Genomic DNA, 12,701 nt, shown 5'->3' with positions numbered 1-12,701 from the left:
GCAGAGAAATGTTGGCATAAAGATTTTCCATGGTTCTCTATTCCACATTAAATGATATTTTCAAAACGGTGAATTCAAGCCACTACAGTCACACTTGTTTAGAGCTTTATGCAAAAAATTGAGATCAGAAACATATACTACCAGTTCATACCCAAGAGGATGACCAAGGAAAAATTTCTGGAGTCTCTGAGCTGAAAGAGCCATTGAAATTGTGGGTGTAAATGATTCTTACTTTGCACATATGAGGGTTGGTATGGTGGCTTCAAAATGTGTTAACTAATATTGTTGAGCTTCTTAAAGAACTTGACCCAAGATTGGGAGGACCCCATGAAATAAATGAACGTGTAGTGTCAATATTGATGCGTTCAAAGAAAAATACCATGACTGATGTTTAGTAACTGTTAGAATTCAAACTCGAAATTATTAGTAAGACCAGTGGGGCAAGATCTTTATGCTGGAAGAAAAACTTCATGAAAACTTTGAAATATTTAGTATGAGAACATTTTAAAGGCTTCAAAATCCACTCATTATCACAAAACATTTCAATGTTGCATTTGTCAAAGAGAAGGGACTTCCATTCTTTAAAAATGATAAACCTACGAAGGAAGATTTTTAGGTTTTTTTTTCAATAATAGCTTTCTAAGACCTGCGAAGGTTTATTTATTTTGAGAGAGACAGAGACAGTGCAAGCAGGGGAGGGACAGAGGGAGAGAGAGACAGAGAGAGAGAGAGAGAGAGAGAGAGAGAATCCCAAGCAGGCTCTGCACCATCAGCACAGAGCCCAACGTGGAGCTCGAATCCACAGGACCACGAGATCATAACCTGAGCCAAAATCAAGAACCAGATGCCCAACCAACTGAGCCATCCAGGCACCCCCAAAGTAAGATTTTAAAAGACCAAAGATCAGGGGCACCTGGGTGTCTCAGTCAGCCAGTCAAGTAGCCGACTCTTGGTTTCTGCTCAGGTCATGATCTCATGGCTCATGAGATCGAACCCTGCATTGGTCTTCACATTGACAGGGAGGAGCCTGGTTGGGATTCTCTCTCTCCCTCTCTCTCTCTCTCTGCCCCTCCCCAACTCATGCTTTCACTCTCTCTCTCTCTCTCTCTCTCTCTCTCTCAAAATAAATAAATAAACATTAAAAAAATAAAAGATAAAGGGCAAGAAAACAGTTTCCATTCATGGAAGAAAAAGTGATAATCTGTTATTTGGTACCTCTGCTTCTGTAAACATAATTTCTGACCAAGGTAACTATGAAGAACGTGAAAGGTTCAGATCAGGAATTACATGGAACAGTTTTGAGCTGCAAATCAGGTGTGTGTGTGTGTGTGTGTGTGTGTGTAAAATATTCTCAGGACCCAACTCCACTTTTCATGTAAAAGAGTGAAGCCATTTTATCTGTAAGTTTTTTACAAACTCGATATTCAATATTTTCAGCTAAGTTTTATTTTCTTGCCTTATCATCAATATGTAACATAAAGGGAATGCAATCATTTTTGCACAAAGCCCCATAGTGACTCCTTAAATGTCCTCAAGTTCACCTCAGGGGGACTTACAAGTATTACCATTTCCTCATATGCCATGATGTCGAAACGTTTGAGAACTGCTCATCTAAAGACTTGCTGGCCGATAGAAGTTCTGGGTTGAATGTATAGGATTTTGTTTTCAACAGTCCTGGTCCAGGAATTTGCCACTGTCCACACCTGCAGAGATCACCAACTGTGTCTATTAGAGTTTGTAAAGAAAACCACTGTCACTTCCTCTAAACCAGTGGTCTTCCTTTCATGGTCTTAAGGCACTTGAGCAGCAAATTAGCTATCAGAATATTGCGGGTGAACGTGAACTAGGGCCAGGGGAGATGAGACATCTAATGGATTCTCCTACCGTAGCGTAGACAACGCTTCTTTCGCATCTGGATTATTACTCGCCTCAGACTCACCATCTTTCTTCCCTGGATGCTGTTACGGTCTATGTGGTTATTTCCGTGGCTAGGAGACGTTTTGTCCCTTCATATTATGTGTGTTCAAAAATCAGTGTCCTGGAGCACTTGAGTGGCTCAGTCGGTTGAACAACCTGCTCTTGGTTTCGGCTCAGGTCTCGAGCTCACAGTTTGTGGGTTCGAGCCCCTTGTTGGGCTCTGTGCTGGCAGGGCGGAGCCTGCTTGGGATTCTCTCTCTCCCTCTCTCTCGGACCCTCTCCTGCTCTCTCTCGCTCTCTCTCTCTCAAAAATGGACAAACTTAAAAAAAAAATCAGTGTCCTTAGGTGTTATTACCCTCACACACTACCCATAAGGACTGTGGTGTTGGATGCTAATTAAAGCACATGACATTGTCAGCTCTCCCACGTTAACAACTTGAGAGTCTTAGCATAACAAACCTCATTTGATTCAGTGGATATATTCCACAAAACATGTGTTTGAAAAGGATTTTTGAAAACTAATTAGACTTTAAGAACATTAAGAGAGTTCACTATTTATGGAAACCTGAAGATGAATCACCTTATACTGAAAAGGAAAAGAACCCGTCAGTAGAAGAAAGCAATTATCTATTATAAGCCTGAATCTGTTTCAAGTGAGGGGGTACATTTGTATAATTTAGATAATTTCTCATTGTACGTTTCTTCTAATGTCGTCTTTGAATTCATTTCCATTCAAAGTGAATGAGTCATATGGCTGATTGTTGTAAATCAATTGAACTTGGTTGAAGATAAATAATAAAAATGTAACTTCTGTCTGTAACCTTCAAGTCAGTGTTCTCGATGAAAGAAAACCCATAAGCAGTGTGGTGACCTTCCGCCTTTCCTAGAGCCTAAACACACACAGTTTGCCAACACTTTACTGTAAATAGTTGCTGTTTTTCTCAAAAGTAGATTGCCACAAGGCAGTTTCTTCCACCACATCGTGTTATTTAAAAGTTATCTGCTTTTTTGGCTGCTGTTCAAGGGAGTTCTTTGCCTGTAAATCCTCTTTATCTCATGCTATGGTTGAAGTAAAACCTGGGCACAGTTTCAGTGCATTCGTCTTGTTGTACCAGGAGAGGAAAAAAAATTAAGGACCCCAGAGACTGATCCTGTTCTGCAAACGGTCATGAATCAGCGGGGGGCCCTGTTGGCTATTCAAAAGGGTAATACTCCTGAGCACCCACTGGGAAGGTGCGATCCCCTCATGGGAAAGGCAGCCACACCATTAAAAAGATCATTTAAAAGCCTGAGAGCTGGAGTTTCCAAGGAAACAATACCCATTGTGTACTTGACTCCAGGCCTTTAAAATCAGCCTCACTTAGTGGTCGGGGTCCATAGTCCCTTAGCTCTTAGTTTCGACTTGATAATCCTTTGACTCTGAACTCAATTTCTGTAATTTGCACTATGGAGATACCAGCTTGTTTGCTAGAGGTTGTGAGGTTTAAAAGAAAATAGGATGCATCCCACTTAAAGAAAAAGATGGATTAAAGGTGTCTGAGACAATATATCCCTTTGAGATGACATCTCATTCTGTGAAGGATGCCTTAGAATGACCTCTTTCACCACTAGCCAGCCCTCTACCTCATACGTGGAACCTATGTTCACAGTAGGAACTGTGATCTAAGCAACCCCTTGACATGAAGATTCCCTGGTTTGGCTTCTGACATTCAGCTTATTTAGAAGAAGAAGACGAAGACGAAGACGAAGAAGAAGAAGGGGAAGAAGCTAAACAATTGTGTCTGTTTAACGATCTCAGTTGAAGGATCCCTTGAACTGAAAATAAGCGGGTTGATGTAAAATACAACTCAGATCAGAAACACCAAAATAAACTGTGTTGAATAAAATGGGACTGTTGGAGGTACAAAGAATGGTTCTCTGATCTCCTCTTTTTTGCCTGTTATGGTGAGTGGAAAGGTAATCCAATAGCACATGGTATTATTGAGGCCAGGATCCTGGGTCAGATCTGGCCTTGACTTTCTTAACCGAAATGGGCCAAAGATTTTGGTTGGATCATGAGTGATAAATGATTACTGCTAGAAAAAGAGCTGAGCTCAAGCTTTTTGAATGGCAGGTGGTGACTATCATCCCGACTCCGGAGGGTCCTCTGCGTCTTCCTTATTTGAAGGGCGGGGCCACCCTACACGGATCTGGTTCCAAGGCAGCATCATTCTAGGGACAGGTAGTTTAGTTTCTACACATTATTGGAGAGTGGTGTCTAATTTGGGACAGAGTTATCAGTCTTTCGTTTCCAAATTATTTTATTTTCCATCACTTATTTTAAGAAATGACAAGTAGGGGTGCCTGGGTGGCTCAGTCGGTTGAGCGTCCGACTTCGGCCCAGGTCATGATCTCGCGGTCTGTGGGTTCGAGCCCCGCGTGGGGCTCTGTGCTGACAGCTTGGAGCCCGGAGCCTGTTTCGGATTCTGTGTCTCCCTCTCTCTCTGACCCTCCCCTGTTCATGCTCTGTCTCTCTCTGTATCAAAAATAAATAAACATTAAGAAATGACAAGTAAAACTAGCTTAAAAAACAAATGAAAATTCTTACTTAAATTTAACTAGAGTTAGAGGTGTGTGGGTGGCCCCGCGGGTTAAGTATCCAACTCTTGATTTCCACTCAGATTCTCACAGTTCGTGAGTTCGAGCTCCACGTCGGGCTCTGAGCTGCCAGTGCAGAGGCTGCTTGGGATTCTCTCCCTCTCTCTCTCTGCCCCTCCCCTGCTCTCTCGCTCTCAAAATAAATAAGTAAACTTTAAAAAAAAATAATAAAGTTTGATCTAAGTACTTGAACAACAGAAAAAAAATAAGCAAAAGAAGATGGTAATAATCACCTATAGTATATTTTGAAATAAGTAGATGGGGAAAGATCCCCATCGCTTGTTAATATTTTCAAAAATTATAATGGATAGATATGTCTACAGTGAATGTCTTAATTACTAAATATTAAACAAATAATTTATAGTTTCAAGCAGAGTATAATCTATGACATTATAAGTGAAATTTTATAAATTCAAAAAAAATTGTAATTCACAAATCAGTAGCATTACCTAAAGTGTATCTTTAACTTTGTCTATACCTCAAACTTCAGGGCATTTGAAGGAGCTAATGATTTCTTGAACAGTTGATTGTAGGGCTTATTTTAACCATGATTCCTCTGTAAGAATAAAAAAATTAAGGAGGGAGAATATATTCTAAAATCTTTATTTAATGGAAGACTGAGGCCAAACTCATGCAAAGATTAAGTCACAATACAAACCCATAAATACAATGAGTTTCTCTATCACATTAATCTAATTTAATTTTTCACCATGGAGCTGATATATTAAAATAAGGAAATCTTCCAAAAAGAAAATGATACTAAAATAGATTTTGTTTTCTTCCATTCCAAATAGGGTGACTTCTTCATTTCAAATTTAGTCTCTATCTCTTACAAACGCATGCCTATCTTTGCAGAAAAGAAAATGTAGGTCTTCATATAATCCACTTATCATGTAATTTGTTTCCACTGAAGTCATAGCATTCTACCTGGTACTTACCCTTGAGAAAAGTTAGCACAAACCAATGTTGCTCTAAGCATTCAAATTGTAACAGTAAGTGAAACAGTAGTGACTTTTTTTTTAACCCATTAATATTGATCACAAACATTATATGTCATGTAGGACTTCTGGATTCTGTTCATTACGTTTCTGAGCATCTTAATAAAATACAATCCAAGTCCAAAGCTGTCATTCTAAGCTTGGCATTACTAACTGGGAATCAATGTGACTAGAACGTTGCTATGCTTTATACTTTGTCAAAAGAATGTTGTTAAAGAATATTACAGTTTTTGTAATGAGAAACATTTGCAATTTCTATTTCCTAACTGTACAGTTTTTAATTAATTGGTTCACCAGAATAAATGACAGAAGAACACTCCAGATGTTTTATCACTCACTAGTTCTGAATACTACCATTTGTGATTTGAAGGTTCTAAGGTGGTCCTTCATGTAGCTGCAATCAAGATAAAACTCATCTTGAAAGCCAAAATCAAGAAAATGATCTATATAGGCTAAGATAATCAGCTGTCATTCGTTACTCTGGCCTGAATAGCAAGGTCACTGGATTCCATTTCCATAATCATTTGCCCGTGACTCGAGTAAAACGTCTAGTGTTTTGCAGATATGTAACCGATTCAAATATTTAGATGCATATTTAAGCATGAGTATGGATGTGCTAGTGTTGTGAGCATTGAAAAAATTACTTGATGGCCAAAGCTACTCTACAGAGCACTGTTGTGCAGAACCAGGGACATTACTAAACAGAACAATTCGGCCAAGATAGAAAGAAAGAAAGGGCATACAAGTTAGAAGGGAAGAAGTGAAATTTTCTCTGTTCACAGATGTAGAAAACCCTAAAGACTCTGCTAAGAAACTATTAAAACAAATAAATTCAGTAACGTTGCAGGATACAAAATCAATATACAAAAATCAGCTGCGTGTCTGTACCCTAACAATGAATTATTGGAAAGAGGAATTCGGAAAACAATCCCATTTACAACAGTATCAAAGAATAAAATACTCAGAAAAAAATTTAACCAGGAAGGGAAAGGTCTTGAAAACTATACCCTGAAAACTATGAAACACTGATGAAAGAAATTGAAGAAGTCACAAATAAATGGAAAGATATTCCATGTTCATGGACAGGAAAAATCAATACTGTTAAAGTATCCACACTATCCAAAGCAATCCACAGATTCAGTGCAATCCTTACTTAACTCCCAACAACATTTTTCACGTAAATAGAATAACAAATCCTAAAATTCTTACAGAACTACAAAAGAGCCCCCATAGCCAAAGCAATCCTGAGAAAGAAGAACAAAGCTGGAGGCATCACAATTCCTGATTTGAAACTGTATTATAAAGTTACAGTAATCAAAACGATATGGTATTAGCATAAAAACAAATAGATAAATGAAACAGAATAGAGAGCCCAGAAAACCATACACCATACACAAAAATCAACTCAAAATGGATTAAGATTTGAACGTATGACTTAAAGCTCTCAGAGGAAAACAGGGAGTAAGTTCCTTGACATTGGTCTTGGCCATGAATTTTTTTGCATTTGACAACAAAAGCAAAGGTAACAAAGGCAAAAATAAATAAGTGGAACTAAATCAAACTAAAAAGCTTCCGCACAGCAAAAGAAACTATCAACAAACTAAAAAAGCAACCTATGGAATGGGAGCAAATATTGGCAAATCACATATCCATTAAGGAGTTAATATCCAAAATATACAAGGACTCCATACGCCTCAATAGCAAAATAAAATAAAATAAAATAAAATAAACCCAATTTAAAACTGGACAAAATACCTAAATAGACATTTTCCAAAGAAGACATACACATGGCCAACAGGTACATAAAAAGGTGCTCAACATCATTAATCATCAAGGAAATGCAAGTCAAAACCATGATGAGATATCACCTCATACCTGTTAGGATGTCTACTATCAATAAAACAAGAGATAACAAATGCTGGTGAGGATCTGGAGAAACGGAAACCCTTGTACGTTTGGCAGAATGTATTTTGGCATAGCCACTATGAAAAACAGTATGGAAGTTCCTCAAAAAACTAAAAACATAACTACCATATGATCCAGCAATCCAACTTCTGGTTATTTAATCAAAGGAAATGAGATCATTATCTCAAAGAGATATTTGTACTCCCATGTCGATTGCAGCATTATTCACAACAGCCAAGATATAGGAACGACCTAAGTGTTCACTGACAGATGAATAAAGAAAATGTGATACACACACGCATGCACACACATACATGCTGAAATTATTCAGCCTTTAAAAAAAGACAATAATCCTGCCATTTGCTACATCACGAATGAACCTGGAGGGCATTATGCTAATTGAAATAAGCCACACAGTGGAAGACACATATTGCATGGTACCCTTTACATGTGGAATTTTTCTTTAAAGTCAAACTCATAGGGGCACCTGGGTGGCTCAGTCAGTTGAGCGTCCGACTTCGGCTCAGGTCAGGATCTCACGGTTCGTGGGTTCGAGCCCCACATAGGGCTCGCTTCTGTCAGTGCAGAGCCCGCTTTGGATCCTCTGCCCCCTCTCTCTCTGCCCTGCCTCCACTCATGTCCTCTCCCCCGCCCCTCAAAAATAAATAAACATTAAAAAAAATAAATTAAAACAAAAAAGAAGAAAGAGAGGAGGAGGGGGAGAAGCAAGAAGAAGAAAAAGAAGAAACTTGGATCTGGGCAGCCCAGACCCCGAATGCCCTACCAGGCTTACACAAGCACAGGTATATCCAGCTGGCTCCTTAAGTCAGAGTTCAGGGTCCCCAACTATGGGACAGTCTGGGGTGACAGGATGAATAACCAACCCCTTTCACTGAGCCCACTCCACTGGCCGCTGAGACCACCAATGCCAGTGCTCTACTCCAGCCAGTGGAAAAAGAATTTAGTCCCTTGGAAACCTATGCATTTCAAAAACCAACCGGTCCCCACCTCTCTACCCACCCCTCCCACCACCCGAGTCAACAAAAATCTTTCCTGTTTTTCCCTCTGCAACGCAGGGGGATGGGAGGGGGAACAGAACTCGCATGTCTTTACTCACACTCCATCTCTGGAACTAGAAAATTAGTCCTTACTTACACTAATAGTGTCAGAAGCAAAATTTTGATGATACTGAGAAGACTCTATTGACAAATACACATTTGATTACTGAAATGTCTACCTCACTCTTCTATCCAGAATTTGGCCCTATTGTGCATTTCACAGAGCTCAATGTAAGGCCCTCTTCCTCAGGAACATATAGTAAAGAATATAGTAATTAGAATATTTATACTAGTGTTTTATTTTTGTAAGCTTTTTTTTATTTTAAAGCTATTAGTGTTTCACAGATGTTTTCTACTTTGACTCCTGTGAATTGCATGAACAGGGGGCACCTGGGTGGCTCAGTTGGTTCAGGTCATGATCTCACAATTCATGGGTTCGAGCCCCGCATCGGGTTCTGTGCTGACAGCTCAGAGCCTGGAGCCTGCTTCGGATTCTGTGTGTGTGTGTGTGTGTGTGTGTGTGTGTGTGCGCCCCTCCCCCATTCACGCTCTGTCTCTGTGTCTCTCAAAAATGAACAAACGTTAAAAAAAATTTTTTTTAATTACATGAACAGGTTAAAAGATAGATGTACCGTATTTACAGAAAGGGTAATTAGTGACTACAAAATCTTAGTCTTTTGTAAAAGCTGCCAGTAACTCCCCAATTCTCAGCCTCCATGATTCGATATAAAAGGAACCAACAAATGACACTGCCTCGTTCAGGAGAGAAGGAAGAAGAAAGCAGGACAGCTCCAAGGAGTGGACGATACAAGCTGAATTTCAAGAAAGATTATATTTTAGCCAGAGACACAACGTGTGGATCTCATTTTGGGGAGAGGAAATAGTATTAACAAAATATATTTTGCAGACTGCAAGAAACTTACAATGACATGAGCTGACAGAGCCTGTGCGAAGGGACAGGAGATAAAGCTGAGAAAGGTAGAAAGGGACCTTATGCCCAAGGCATTTATGTAAAGCATTTTGAGTTTTATTCTGTAGACTTTGGGAAACCACTTTATAATATAAGCCAACTACTGAGTTTCATAAAGTTAAAATAGACCAATTTGCATCTAGGAAATTCTACACACAGATAGCTATCTTTATCTAGAGTATGACGGGAGCGTTTTCTCATTCCACACAGGATGTCCCTTGCAACCCTCTTTGGGGAGGGATCATGAAGCAAAATCGAGGCTGGTGAGTTGTCCTTCCTGACAGTATAAAAACTCAGACAGTGACCTGCCAAGTGATCAAAAACACCCCCCGCCCAAATACTGCTGTGTCTCTTTTCCCAGATTAAAATCACATCGATGGGATGCCTGGGTCGCTCAGTCGGCTGAGCGTCCGACTCCTAATTTTGGCTCAGGTCATGATGCCAGGGTTGTGGGATCAAGCCCGGCATCAGGCTCCGTGCAGAGCATAGAAACTGCCTAAGATTCTCTCTCGCGCTCTCTCTCTCCATCTATCTCTATCTCTCTCCCTCTGTCCCTCTCCCCCACTCGTGCTCTCTTTCTAAAATTAAAAATAGAAAGAAAGAGAAAAAAAGAAATGTTAAAAAAAAAAAAAAGAAAGCAGTTGTGGTGATGGAGTTAAGGGTGTAAACATTTTATGGTGGAATAAAAGTTACAAAGGAAAAGGCGAGGAAGTTGGACTGGGTCGGGGAAGCCATGGGATCACAGTGCAGACCAGGTAGAATCTACCACAAAAAATGCAGGACTCGGAACCAGAGATTCCCCTCCAGGGAAGTCCTGCATTGGGCAGAAAGGACTAAGCCTTTGATCCATTGCCTTGTTCCTCATTGCCTAGGGACCATCCTAAGAATGATGTGGTATCTACTCAAAGCTGAGGAAGATCCTGCTAAGCCCTCCCCTGGATGAAAGATACCCTGCAGAATCTTCCAGAAACAATGAATTTCGGGATCGTGAGAAATCTTTGTTGTTTTCTGTTGCTGAAACGTGAGATTCCCCCACAGGTGGATCCACAGTTTTCACCTCTTTTGGAAAATCGTTGGCTGTTACCTCTTCAAATCTGTTTCTGCCCCTCCTTCCTCCTCTGGCTTCTGACTGATACAAAGTATCTAGACCAGCGCCTAGTAATGGGTCCTTCTACTCACTGCTAGTAGATGCGATCACAGGGAGTGTAAATTCTGGGGGACTTTCATTCCCCACTCTGTGCTCTTCCTCCCCCAGTGCAATTCCACTATTGTCTGTATACAACCCAGTGTTAATTTCCTAGCACTGCTGTGACACAGTAGCATAAACTGGGTGGCTTGACACAGAGAAATTTATTGGGTTCGCAGTTCTGGAGGCCACAAGTCCAAAAGCAAGACGTAGGCAAGGCCAGGCTCTCTAGGAAGGCTCTGGAGAAAAATCTTTTCTTTGCGCCTTCCTAGCTTCTGGGGATTGCTGGTAATCCTTCCCATTCCTTGGCTTATAGATGCATCATTCCGGTTTCTATCTCTGTCTTCACGTGGGCTTCTCCCCTGTGTGCGTCTGTGCTTCTGTCTTCATGGGGCCTTCTCCTCTTTGTGTGTCTGCACCCAAATTTCCTTCTTTTCACTAGGACATGAAGCATTGGATCAGGGCTCACTCTACTCTAGTATGACCTTACCTTAACTTGACTACCTCTGCAAAGATCCTACTCCCAAACAAATTGACACCACAAGTGTCAGAAATGAGGACTTCTGCACGCCTTTTTGGAGGACATAATTCAATACACAACAAACTGCGTTACCCTTACTTACATATATGTAAATTTCTCCTAGGGACCTGTTAGTTTCTTGAGAGCAGGAAATTTACCTTTAAAGCCTCAGTGTCCGACTTAGCATCTGAATTATATTTAGGTAAACGTATATAGACGCATCTCAATAAATGTCAAGTAAGAGCAATGTTCACATTGCGAAAGACCAATTTGGGGAAAACATGTAGGAGAAATAATAGAATATTAAATAAGTATTTTAATTTTGGGCTGTGAAAATAAGTCTTTATATAGTATGTCACTTCATATGCAATTTTTGGTCCTAGGTGACAGAAAAACCCAGCTCACTCCGTCTCAAAATAACATGGAAACATATTGGCTCATGCATCTAAAATGTCCAGAGGTCGTTTCTTTTTCATGTGATTCATTGGCTCAATGACACAACCAAGAGAAAATGTAGATTTCTTCTTTGAACCATGACAGAATAACTGACACCAGACTAGCCATAAACAACTAGAAAACTGGACAGTCTCTGAAACCACAGTTTGTAGACATGCAAAGTCGGGTCTGTGATACTTGAGAGAAATGAACCAAGTAAGATGACATTGGTGATCACTGTTGGCATCTGCCTAGAGGCGTTTTCCAGACTGCAGTCCAGTAAGGGGGAACCAGGCAGACTGCGATGTTCTCCCGAACTGAAGACACTCTGGGATTGGAGTTTGGGAATGCTGAGGTGAATGGAAATTTGTAGGGCAGGATGCTGGGGAAAATGGGAACTGGGCAGGGCAAGAGCTCAAGAAACAGGCAAATCTGCACAACAGTCGGTTTAGGTGTTTCGGCAGAATACTACGTTGCGCATGTGCGGTGCGAAACCCCATGAGGTCTCGCAAAGAGCCGTGAGCTGAAAAATTCCCAGAGCTCACGTGCGGCTGGGGGTGCTTGATTGTCCCATTAGAAAACTAGAATGGGGAGACCATATTGAAAACATGGAGCATTCCGTGGAGACCATAGAAGTATTGCAACTTAGTGCTAAAGCTAAGGCTACTGTAGACCCATCTTAACAAAGCTTATGAAGAAGCATCAAGGGGCGCTTGGGTGGCTCAGTCAGTTAAGTATCCGACTTCGGCTCAGGTCATGATCTCCCGGTTTGTGAGTTCAAGCCCGGTGTCAGGCTCTGTGCTGACAGCTCAGAGCCTGAAGCTTGCTCGCCCCCTCTCTCTCTTCCCCTTCCCTGCTTGTGCATGCATGCACTCCCTCTCTCTCTCAAAATTAGATAAATACATGTTTTAAAAAAGCATCAAAAGGATAAACTGATCCACAGATAACCTGCCTTCCAGTCATAATAAAATTCAACACTCTTTAAAAGAAGTTTTTAGAAAAATTCAGACACCCAACAACATAATATTCATAATTTCCATCATCCAATAAAAATTACTAGATATGCAAAAAATA

This window comes from Panthera uncia, chromosome B4 (assembly GCF_023721935.1).
Source record: "Panthera uncia isolate 11264 chromosome B4, Puncia_PCG_1.0, whole genome shotgun sequence".
NCBI classification, from domain to species: Eukaryota; Metazoa; Chordata; class Mammalia; order Carnivora; family Felidae; genus Panthera; species Panthera uncia.
This window is presented reverse-complemented; position numbering follows the sequence as displayed.